The sequence below is a fragment of the Dendrobates tinctorius genome, unplaced genomic scaffold (genome assembly GCF_039654945.1).
Source record: "Dendrobates tinctorius isolate UK_male_01 unplaced genomic scaffold, ASM3965494v1 ptg000162l, whole genome shotgun sequence".
Taxonomy (NCBI): domain Eukaryota; kingdom Metazoa; phylum Chordata; class Amphibia; order Anura; family Dendrobatidae; genus Dendrobates; species Dendrobates tinctorius.
This window is the reverse complement of record NW_027361829.1, coordinates 54,704,738-54,718,402: the sequence shown is the minus strand read 5'-3', so window position 1 is coordinate 54,718,402 and position 13,665 is coordinate 54,704,738.

Below are 13,665 nucleotides of genomic sequence, written 5' to 3'. Positions count from 1 at the left end.
GGAGGATGTTTGATGGGTATATGGGCATGGGACTATGGGATGGCGGATATGTATATGGGCACGGGACTATGGGATGGAGGATGTGTGATGGCTGGGTATATGGGCACTGGACTATGGGATGGAGGATATGTATGATGGGTATATGGGCACGGGACTATGGGATGGAGGATATGTATGATGGGTATATGGGCATGGGACTATGAGATGAAGGACGTGTGATGGGTATATGGGCACTCGACTATGGGATGGCGGATATGTATGACGGGTATATGGGCACGGGACTATGGGATGGAAGATATGTATGATGGGTATATGGGCATGGGACTATGGGATGGAGGATATGTATGAATGGGACTATATGATGGAGGCTATGTATGATCGGTATATGGGCACGGGCCTATGGGATGGAGGATGTGTGATGGGTATATGGGCACGGGACTATGGGATGGCGGATATGTATATGGGCACGGGACTATGGGATGGAGGATGTGTGATGGGTATATGGGCACTGGACTATGGGATGGAGAATATGTATGACAGGTATATGGGCACGGGACTATGGGATGGCGGATATGTATGATGGGTATATGGGCACAGGACTATGGGATGGAGGATATGTATGATGGGTATATGGGCATGGGACTATCAGATGAAGGATGTGTGATGGGTATATGGGCACTCGACTATGGGATGGCGGATATGTATGACGGGTATATGGGCATGGGACTATGGGATGGAGGATATGTATAATGGGTATATGGGCATGGGACTATGGGATGGAGGATATGTATGAATGGGACTATGGGATGGAGGATATGTATGATGGGTATATGGGCACGGGCCTATGGGATGGAGGATGTGTGATGGGTATAAGGGCACGGGACTATGGGATGGCGGATATGTATATGGGCACGGGACTATGGGATGGAGGATGTGTGATGGGTATATGGGCACTGGAGTATGGGATGGAGGATATGTATGATGGGTATATGGGCACAGGACTGTGGGATGGCGGATATGTATGATGGGTATATGGGCACAGGACTGTCGGATGGAGGATATGTATGATGGGTATATGGGCATGGGACTATGAGATGAAGGATGTGTGATGGGTATATGGGCACTCGACTATGGGATGGCGAATATGTATGATGGGTATATGGGCATGAGACTATGGGATGGAGAATATGTATGATGGGTATATGGGCATGGGACTATGGGATGGAGAATATGTATGATGGGTATATGGGCATGGGACTATGGGATAGAGGATATGTATGATGGGTACATGGGTATGGGCCTATGGGATGGAGGATATGTATGAAGGGTATATGAGCACAGGACTATGAGATGGAGGATAATTATAATTTGCTATAACTAACCACAGTTAGTTACTATGCCCGGGCAGCGCCGGGCTCTTCAGCTAGTCTAATATATAAAGCTCAAAGTGTGTATGTATGTATGTATGTATGTATGTATGTATATGTGTATGTGTGTATGTCCGGGATAGGCATCCGCACTGTCGCAGCTACAGCCACAAAATTTGGCACAGTCACACGTCTGGACCCCGAGAGCGTCCTAAGCTATGTTGTGAGGTGAAATTTTAACCCCGCGCGTTTCAATTCACCAAACAATGTTGTATGACGGGTATATGGGCATGGGACTATGGGATGGAGGATATGTATAATGGGTATATGGGCATGGGACTATGGGATGGAGGATATGTATGAATGGGACTATGGGATGGAGGATATGTATGATGGGTATATGGGCACAGGCCTATGGGATGGAGGATGTGTGATGGGTATAAGGGCACGGGACTATGGGATGGCGGATATGTATATGGGCACGGGACTATGGGATGGAGGATGTGTGATGGGTATATGGGCACTGGACTATGGGATGAAGGATATGTATGACGGGTATATGGGCAAGGGACTATGGGATGGCGGATTTGTAAGATGGGAATATGGGCACGGGACTATGGGATGGAGGATATGTATGATGGGTATATGGGCATGGGACTATGAGATGAAGGATGTGTGATGGGTATATGGGCACTCGACTATGGGATGGCGAATATGTATGATGGGTATATGGGCATGGGACTATGGGATGGAGAATATGTATGATGGGTATATGGGCATGGGATTATGGGATGGAGAATATGTATGATGGGTATATGGGCATGGGACTATGGGATGGAGAATATGTATGATGTGTATATGGGCATGGGACTATGGGATGGAGGATATGTATGATGGGTATTTGGGCACGGGCCTATGGGATCGTGGATATGTATGATGGGTATATGGGCACGGGACTATGGGATGGAGGATAATTATAATTTGCTATAACTAACCACAGCTAGTTACTATGCCCGGGCAGCGGGCAGCTAGTAGTTAATAAATAACATTTCCAACATGTCTACTTTACAGCAGCACAATTTTTGAAACATATTTTTTTATTAGGAAGTTAGAAGGGTTAAAAGTTGACCAGCAATTTCTAATTTTTACAACAAAATTTACAAAACCATTTTTTTAAGGACCCCATCACATTTGAAGTGACTTTGAAAGCCTTATATGGGAAAAAATATCCAATATTTAAACCATTCTAAAAACTGCACATCTCAAGATGCTCAATACCACATTCAAAAAGTTTATTAACCCTTCAGGTGCTTCAAAGGAATTACTGAAACGTGGAAGAAAAAAATGAACATTTCATTTTTTTCTCACACAAATGTTATTTTAGACCCATTTTTTTATTTTCACAAGGGTAACAGGAAATAATGGACCACAAAATTTGCTTTGCAATTTCTCTTGAGCAAGTCAATACCTCATATGCAAGGAAAACTACTACTTGGGTTCACATCAGGTCACAGAATGGAAGGAGCGTCATTTCACTTTCTGAGTGCCAAATTTGCTGGAATCATTAGCGGATGCCAGGTCGTGTTTAGAGAACCCCTGATGTGCTTTAGGAGTAAAAACTCACCACAAGTGACCCCATTTAGGAATTTAGACCCCTCAAGGCACTTATCTACAGGTGTGGTGAGCACTGTGAGCACAAGGTGCTTCACAGAAGCTTCTAAAGTTGAGCAGTGAAAAAGGAAAATCTAATTTTTCCCACAAAAATGTTGTTTTAGCCTCAACATTTTTCATTTTCACAAGGATAGCAGGAGAAAATGGACTTCAAAATTTGTTGTGCACAGTGCAAAGCTCAGGCACAGTGCAAAGCTCAGAAAGGAACAAGTGCCATATTGGAGTGCAGATTTTACAGGTCTAGTTTGAGGGTGCCATGTCACATTGGTAGAGCCCCTGAGGTGCCAGAACAGCACAACTCCTCATAAGTGACCCTGTCATGATCAGGGGGTGTGACCTTTGGCCGCACAAGGCTATCACAGGCACAGGGGGGCTTATTTTAGTTATCCCACCGCTGGCACCATGTGATAAAAACAGCAAGCTAGTCTTGCCCTAACAATTTACCGCAAGGGGGCTTATTTTGGTTATCCCACCACTGCCACAATAAGTTACAAGCTGCCGGGATTTTATGTATATCCCACTTTTCAGTTCCACTTTGGAACTCGCAGCTCTCTGGCGCCCCCTTCACCCTCAGGTCAGTCAGGGAACTACATCTAGGATAATTAGTCGCTACTTGTTGTGCACTGGCTATTAGCCCGCTGCAGTGAGGGAATTATAAATGCTTTAGCACAATCAGCTTATAAAACCCGCTCAGTCACTGCCAGTGATACCCACCTAGCCAGAACATACTTCGCTGCCACCAGCTTCAGATTTCTCTTATTAGTATTTAAAATTAATAGAGGGGTTCGAAGCCAACCCCAAATTAGTAGCATAATTAGCTCATAGGCACGTGAACTTGTCACAGAGCAAGCAGACAGAACTAATACATTTAGTTTATTCCTAAAAGATGGGCAGTGTTTACAGAAAATATAAAAAGATTTTACAATGGGACAATAACAGTATGTACAATGCAACTACAATTAAATGTCACCATTCATTTGAGATCTTATTGCCATGGCATCCCAGGCTAGAATGATGGAGGGGTAGGGGAAAATACCTTATACCTTTGGGCTTGTGACATCACTAAAGGGGCTGGCTTGTGACAGTCCTCCCCTTTCTCAAAGTACAGATTTGGGTTCTGAAAACTTATAACCATCATATCTGGGCTTGAGAACCTAACAGAATATCGGCAGAACCATCATTCATCTTATATTGAAATTAGCTTTGTAATGACATCAAAAACTAGCTGTCTGTTCCGCTCTGTTCAGGAGAAATCCATTTCTCTGGTTCTGTTGGTGCTAGAATTTAGCAAGAACCACTGTAGTGAAGCCCGATCGAAGCACGTCCCAATATGTCATTTTCATATTTCTATTATAATCTGGTGGTGTTCTATGACCAAGTGATTAGATTCTCATTATTGTCTATGAGAGTAGCTTCATATGGTGGAAAAGAGACAAAGGAAATTCTTTCTGCTAATTAAGACATTCCTGAGGAAGGAGGGGGGACAGGAATGAGTGAGTGGATCACACACTGGAGTCTCACGTTGCAGTCAGGCAGAGGGAGAATACAAAGCTGCAATGTGTGACAAGGGGGAAAAGAACAGGGGGGTCACTTATCTCTGGGCAGCTATGCATCATTCTAGAAAGTGTAGAGAATTGAAGATTCTGGAATGTTCCGGAGAAATCATACATGATATTTTACATTATCGTTAAAGACCCCATTTTGCAAACTACACCTCTCAGTTAATTCATATAGGGGTACAGTGATCATATTGACACTACAGGTGTGTCACAGAATTTTATACTATTGGGAGGTGAAGAAAAATAATTACATGTTTGCCACCAAAAATTTTATTTTAGCTTTAGATTTTACATTTTCACACTGGAAAATGCATAAAAATGGCACTGAAATTTGTCTCACAATTTCTGATGAATGTAGAAATACCCCATATGTGGCTGTACAGTACTGCTTAGCCACACGGCGAGACTCGGGAGGGACAGAGTGCTATTTGCCTCCTGGAGCGCAGATTTTCCTATAATAGTTTGCAGACTCCATATATAAAGCTCCTAAGTACTAGAATAGCAGAATCTTTTTTCAAGTGGCCCCATTTTAGAAATTATACCCCTGTAGAAATTTATCTACAGGTGTAATGATCATTTTTATTTTATGGGTGTTTTACAGAAAAAAGCAGCATTGGTGTCACGTCGCCGTCAGATACAGGGACTGCTGTTCCTGCCTCAGCCACTGGGAGGCGCCGGACTGTCACGTCGCCGTCAGATACAGGGACTGCTGTTCGGGTCTCAACCACTGGGAGGCGCCGGGTGGTCACGTCACCGTCAGACTCAGGGACGACTGTTCCTGCCTCTGCCACTAGGAGGCGCCGTGGTTTCCCCGTGGGTGGTGGTGACAGAGAAGGGGCTCCTGCGCAGGCATCTGGTGGGCGCAGGCTCCGCTCCTCTGTCAGTCATGAAAGGGTTGAGGCATCACCATCTGGCCTGGTCCTGGGGGCGGTCCAAATGACATCATCAGCCTGTGAACCTGTGAGGGATAGCCTAATCCTTCAAATACCTTGGGGCCTGTCTTGCAGGCCGCCAGATATAGTCATGGCTTCCCCAGTGTGCTAGTTGTTATTTGCTATCTTTGAATCTGACCTTTGCCTGGATTTCTGACTCTGCTACTGCCTAACGATTCTGTACCTCTGCCATCCTCCTGGTTTATTACTCTGACCTTGGCCTGAATTTGACTCTGCTATTGTCTGCCGTTTTTTGCACCTTTGCTGCCCGCCTGGTTAAGACTCGGATTCCTGACTACGCTTTTGGTCCCGTTTTTTAACCCCTCTCTGGCGACCGTCCTGCTCTAGCCCGCTGCTCATATTCAGACAGCGCCTCCTGGGCTCTGCTGTAAATCCAGATCCCTGTATAGGGGTAAAGGGTATCGGGGTTGTTCGGGGTGCTGTCTTACTGCAGCCCAGACTTGCAGGTGGACGTCACAATTGGATACAGCTAAGTGAAAATTTCAAACTGCTATTTTAGTGCCCAGTAAATTGTAGTGACCAGTACATTGTAGTGCCCAGTACGTCTTGGTGCCCATCTCATGCTTCTGGAGTCATCTTTACAAATTATGCAAGAGAACCCATAATACCAATAGCTTTATACTCCATATGTGGTGGGGATGCTGTCAAATACATACTTTTTGGAATAGTGTCTTTGATGTATATTATCATATCTCCAGAGTTACTGTTTCCAGCTCTCATTAGGTAGTCTTATTGTCTATGAAAGCTATTATTTAAAATAGCTAAACTGAGTGTTTGGGCATCTACTTGGCCGATGACATTCAAATTAGAGAAATATAAAGTTAAACATATGGGCAAAGGTGGACATATCATTAGTTAAAACTATGCATCCGCAAAAGGGCCAAAGAGGAAAGGGTGTCCACTTCTGCCTTCAAAGCAGGTTTAATTGTGCATTTTGATTAGCTATTGGACTGCAAAGAACCTGCCCCTGCGCATAGGCACTAGTAAAATGTTGGCATCATATGTTGTGGGGGCATAAACCTAAGAGAGTCACTTATAAAGAAGTATTTGGGAGTACTTGTAGACCACACACTCTATAACAGCAAACAATGAAGAAAAATATCCACCAAGTTCAACTGAGGGATAGATAAGGATAAAATGAAGGGGCTTATGTACAACCACAATGCATAATCAAGTCTGCCCCCATAGACGCTAATCTCTCACTCCTGATAATAATAATCTTTTATTTTTATTAATAAGCTTTTATTTTTTTATTGTGCTAACATATTCCGCAGCGCTTTACAGTTTGCACACATTATCATCGCTGTCCCCAATGTCCACTTCAACCTGCTTTGAAGGTAGAAGTGGACACCCTACTTCTACCTTCAAAGCAGGTTTAATTGTGCATTTTGATTAGCTATTGGACTGCAAAGAACCTGCCCCTGCACATAGGCACTAGTAAAATGTTGGCATCATATGTTCTGGGGGCATAAACCTAAGAGAGTCACTTATAAAGAAGTATTTGGGAGTACTTGTAGACCACACACTGTATAACAGCAAACAATGTCAATCATCAGCTTTGAAAGTCAGCAGGACATTGTCATGTATTTTTGATGTATTAAGTTGGGGATAGGGAAGAAATATTACCACTTTATCAAGCATTACTACCTCATCTGGAGGATACCCTAAAGCTGGAAAAGATTCAAAAAAGAGCCACAAAACCCATAAAGGGCATTAGTTATGGAGAAGACTAAAATAATTATTTAGCCTTGAGAAGAGGTGTTTAAGGGAGTAATGAATATCTTGTACAAGCATATTATTGGCCCACACAAAATTAATGATCCATATCTGTTTCATATAAAACCTCATCAAATGACATGGAGTCACTCTCTCCATCTAGAGAAAGAAATTTCCAGAGGAGACAGGCTTTTTTTACCATAAGAACAAGGAATCTGTGGCATAGACTACACCAGTAGCTGGCCACAGCGGGAACCATTATTGATTTAAAAAAGGGTTAGATTATTTTTTTAAGCTCAAAATAACAAAAATAATTATGTAAATGTGTAAAGTTCTTTTCTGAATATTTAGTCCTGCAGATAAATACTTCGGGCAGCACGGTGGCTCAGTGGATAGCATTGCAGCGCTGGAGTCCTGGGTTCGAATCCCACCAAGGACAACATCTGCAAGGAGTTTGTATGTTCTCCCCAGGTTTGCGTGGGTTTCCTCCGGGTGCTCCGGTTTCCTCCCACATTCCAAAGACATACTGATAGGGAATTTAGACTGTGAGCCCCATTGGGGACAGCGATCATAATGTGTGCAAACTGTAAAGCGCTGCGGAATATGTTAGCGCAATAAAAAATAAAAGATTATTAATAAAAATAAAAGATTATTATCAGGAGTGAGAGATTAGTGTCTATGGGGGCAGACTTGATTATGCATTGTGGTTGTACATAAACCCCTTCATTTTATCCTTATCCATCCCTCAGTTGAACTTGGTGGATATTTTTCTTTATTTCAGCCACATATGTGGATTTCTAAAACATTGCCTTGCAGCAGTCCATTATCCCAAGGCCCAGGCAATCCATCATAGTTCCTTATGTCCTTGATCGAGCAATAGCAATGGACTTCTGACTCCTGGAGAAAGAGCCTCATGGCAGACGTGAGAAAGAAGCCAATATATTGTAAATAGGTTTCAACCAAGTAGCAAGAATGGCTTACGTGTAAAGAATCTGCTATTTTCCTAGCGATAATTACGAGGTAAATCTAACTTAGTTGGAGTGGTGGACATCTATGGTCCATACATCAGCCTCTCCCCCCTTTTCTCAACCTTTTTCTATATACTTTCATATTTCTTTATTGTCTTGATCCTTTTTTTACTCTTATTCTAATTGACATCTCGTCAGTGGCTTAATTAGGTCTTGAATATTTGGATGACCTTCATCAGTTATATTTGCTAGGATTGAATAATTTTGTAGCCTATTCTTTTAACTTTTTGAATATGTTATTTTAACTTACCACAATGTTAAACAATAAGTAAAGGTCAAAAATGTTTTATTTTCCATGCTCTCTTGATAAGATGGGCACGAAGCTCTAGTGTTCTTCTTGACCTCTTTACCTTTATGGTTGAGTGAAAATGTGGTCCCTGTGACACTATAACTGCTCTTGTCTCTTCTTTATAACTGTCATTTTTGTAAATAATTTTTTTAAGAATTTCACAGTATGATTACAGAAATGCTTCCTGTTGAGAAAACACATGTAAGTAAAAGAGATTAAACATAATGACAACCAGCTGGATTTAGCTACTGTTCTCATAGACCTCATGGTATCATTAAGGTTAAAGTTCATAGCTGTAGTCTAGACACAGCAGAGAAGCACTGTCTTCGGTTTTCATATTAATAACCATACAAAAGTACATTATGGTTCAAATAATAGTTTTTAAAATTAAATATAAATATTGCGTACCACTGACCATTACAGGTAGGGTGGGGGTCATATCTAGGAAACAGTAACAACTATTGTTGGCCAGTATGTTGCCACTTTCAATTAAATGTTTTGGTAAGGAGCTACAAAAATAACTAAAGCGGGAGTCACACATAGCAATCTCGTTAGCGATATCGCTGCTGAGTCACAAGTTTTGTGACGTAACAGCGATCTCACCAGCGAGATCGCTGTGTGTGACAGCGATCAGCGAGCGGCCCCCCTGCCGGTATCGCTGATCGCTGCAAGAAACCTCTGGACATTTCTTTGGTCGCTGGTCTTCCGCTGGCCAGCACGCATCGCTGCGTGTGACAGGCGGGAGACCAGCGATCAGCTGTAAAAAATACAATCAAAATAAAAAATATTGTATTCTCACCTTCTGACGTCCCGCGCAGCCATTCTGCCTCTCTCCACACTCCGGTCCCAGTGATCCTTTGCACGAATGACCGCGAGACTTCGCGCTCCCGCGAGACCGTGGCATCTCGCGGTCATTCTCGCAAAGGATCACTGGGACCGGAGCGTGGAGAGAGGCGGGATGGCTGCGCGGGACGTCGGAAGGTGAGAATACAATATTTTTTATTTTGATTCTATTTTTTACAGCGATGGCAAGCGATGCCGGGCGCTCGGCATCACTGTGCTGATCGCTGGTGAAGCTGTCTGTGTGGCAGCTCACCAGCGATCACATAGCGACTTACCAGCGATCCTGACACCTCGATATCGGTGTCGGTATCGCTGGTAAGTCGCTATGTGTGACTCCAGCTTAAGGGCTGCTCTAATGGCCCCCCTTAATCATACTTATCACTGACTTCAGTGGTAACATGTGCATGTATGGCACACAATGCTTAAGTCAACGATTGACTGCAGTGGTCACATGAATGATGCATAGGGCGACATGAATGGCAAACTAATGAGTGCCAATGGAGTGCTGATGTTGGAACAGTGGGGGGTTGAATGTGTAAGTAATGGCTTATTTATTTCAACACATTTGTTGCTCCTTCACACCTTTTGATCAATTCTGGAAAACTCCTTTACATTTTTCAATGTAGGAGAGATCTTGATAAAAATATCTCACTGAAATAAAGACATATTAAAAATTGGTCTTTGTAGAATTTTGATCCTGTTCAGATTTAAAAAAAGACTGGAAATTAAGGGATCAAAATTTAGTGTTTTCCAATTTTTTTTACAAAACCTGTCCAGCACCTTTATAAAATAATCTGGCTGTGTGAACCCACCGCTAGAGTGTTCAAGGGATCTTACTATATACTGTTACACCTACAAACAGGTAATCGGGTTATTGAAGTCCTGCTCCCTGAGCTGTGCAACAATGCCCCCAAGTAACCACTTTGGGCTGGAATCAATCTAAGACCCATCAGAGTCGAACCACAGGATTGTTGTGTCAGAGGATACTGAGCTTTATATCATAAAAACAGAACTCTAATTAAATTGTAGATATATTGAAAAATTATAGGTAGAAAAAAGGTAGAGATTTACGTGACTTCATGGACAGGGAAAATGCCCTCAAAGTTAAAGGACTCTCAGTAAATTAGATTTGTCTTTACTAAAGTTCTTAAAAAGGCATGTTCAATGTTATATTTTATGGGAATATTTCACGCTGTGCCAACCTGCCTCTTCCTGTGCCCAGTGAATAATCACTGACAAAAAACTGATGGTAAAAATTGAAATACTGGCCAAACAGTGATGAAAACTGGATCCAAAACACTAATGAATGGTTTGTGTTTTTGCGCATGAGAAAAACATGGAAAAATCATGTGAATGGAGCCTTAAGGACTGAAAAGTCTAAGTGCCTGATTCACTAAAACTGTTCTATCAGTATTCTGGAGTAAAAAGCTTTGAAAAGTCACATAATTTTGGCACAACTTGAGACTGTGCTAAAATGTGATTTTTGGTGTTCTCAAGCTATATTTGTCTACCTCTGACAAAAGGGCTAAGGCTGGAGTGGGACAGGGTCTTAAAGGGAATCCATCACCAGATTTTGCTATGTTATATGAGAGCAGCATGATGTACGGGCAGATATCCGGATTCCAGCAATCCATCACTTACTGGTCCTCATGCTGTCATTTTGATAGAATCAATGTTTTTTCTTAAGTAGATCTACCAGTTTTCTGAATGCTGAGCTCTGTATAAGCCAGCACACACCACTGATTGGCAGCTTTCTGTGTGAAATCTGCACAGGCAGAAAGTTGCAGTGTTATGGGTGTGGTTACACAGAGCAGAAGGACTACATGTCAGGAGACAACTAGTCATGTAGTGATAATCTCTTGCTGTTAAAACACTGATTTTCTTGAATCAACAACACACAAGTGTAACATCACTGCAACTATCTCTCTACCTTCATCATGTTGCTCTTAGGGCCCCATTCCACATAGCGACGCACTAGCGATCCCGACAACGATACGACCTGGTCAGGATCGCTGGTGTGTCACTACATGATTGCTGGTGAGCTGTCAAACAGGCAGACTCACCAGAGATCAGGACCAGCGAGGACGCGGGTAACTAAGCGCGCGCGTCGCTTAGTTACCCGCTGTGTACCCTGGATACCAGCGTGTTCGCGCTGGGAGCTGGTATCCAAGGTAAACAGCAGGTAACTAAGCGGGCGCGTCACTTAGTTACCCCCTGTGTACCCTGTATATCAGCGTGCTCGTGCTGGGAGCTGGTATCCAGGGTAAGCAGCGGGTAACTAAGCGCACCAGCGCTTAGTTAACCGCTGTTTACCTTGGATACCACAGGGTTCTGTATTGGGCCCCCTACTATTTAATATATTTATTAATGATCTAGTGGATGGCTTACACAGTAAAATATCAGTATTTGCAGATTATACAAAGCTATGTAAGGTAGTTAACACAAAGGAGGACAGTTTGCAACTACAGACAGATTTGAGTAAATTGGAGAATTGGGCTGAAAAATGGCAAATGAGGTTTAACACAGATAAGTGTAAGGTTATGCACATGAGAAGGAGAAACAGATGCTACAATCACTTACTAAATGGGAAACTGCTGGGGGAATAAGACATGGAAAAAGACTTAGGCATCTTAGTCAATAAGAAGCTAAATTGGAGTGCCCAGTGTCAGGCAGCTGCCACCAAAGCAAATAGGGTCATGGGATGCATTAGAAGAGGTCTGGGGACACGAGATGAAAACATAATTCTCCCTCTATACAAATCACTCGTCAGACCACACTTGGAGTATTGTGTGCAATTTTGGATGCCGCTGCTCAAAAAAGACATTACTGAATTGAAAGGGTTCAAAGGCGGGCTACTAAAATGATAAATGGAGTTGGTTCACTACAATACCCAGAAAGGTTATTAAAAATTGGTCTATTTACTCTAGAAAAGAGAAGACTTAGGGGAGACTTAATATATATTTACAAGTATATCAGATGGCAATACAGAGATCTCTCCAATGAACTGTTTGTACCAAGGACTGTGACAAGAACAAGGGGGCATTCTCTTCGTTTGGAGGAAAGACAATTTCTGCACCAGCATAGAAGAGGGTTCTTCACGGTAAGAGCAGTGAGGCTCTGGAATTCTCTTTCTGAGGAAGTGGTGATGGCCAACTCACTGAATGAATTTAAGAAAGGAATGGATGCTTTTCTTGTGAGTAACAGTATAGAAGGTTACAAATAACAGAATATTATAGGTAGATGATTGACCCAGCTTAGGGGAAGGAATTTTTTTCCCTATGGAGAAAATTGGCTTCTACTCTGTGGGTTTTTTGCCTTCTCCAGGATCAACAATGCAGAACAGCTGCACTAAAAATAGGCTGAACTAGATGGACATAAGGTCTTCCTTCAGCCTTCAAAACTATGTTACTATGTTACTATGTTACTTTGATGCGTGCTGGCCAGCGGGAGACCAACGATAAAAAAAAGGCCCAGGACACTCCTGCATGATCAGCGATACCCGATGCGGGGCCGGTCGCTGATAGGTGTCACACACAGCGAGATTGCTGCTGAGGTCGCTGTTGCGTCACAAAACTGTGACTCAGCTGCGATCTCGCTAGCGATCTTGCTTAGTGTGACGGGGGGCTTTAGATTAAGTAGCAAGTAGATTCCTGTTAAAGGAATTGCTTACTACTTTGATATTGATGATTTATTCTTATAATACTTAATCAATATGAGATCACTGGGCGTCCGACACCTGAGCAGTTCATGGGATAGAGTAATGGGCAGTAATGAGAAAAGTGGCTGAGGTATTACAGGCTCTTTAAACCGGAAAAGTTCAACATGCTTTTATGTAAAGTGGGTACGGAAAGTATTCTGACCCCTTTATATTTTTCACTCTTTGCTTCATTGCAGCCACTTGGTAATTCAAAAAAGTTCTTTTTTTTCTCATTAATGTACACTCTGCACCCCATCTTGACTGAAAAAAACAAATGTAGAATTTTTTGCAAATTTATTAAAAAAGAAAAACTGAAATATCACATGGTCATAAGTATTCAGACCCATTGCTCAGACACTCATATTTAAATCACATGCTGTCCATTTCCTTGTGATCCTTCTTGAGATAGTTCTACTACTTCATTGGAGTCCAGCTGTGTTCAATTAAACAGATAGGACTTGATTTGTAAAGGCACACACCTGTCTATATAAGACTTTACAGCTTACAGTGCATGTCAGACCAAATGATAATCATGAGGTCAA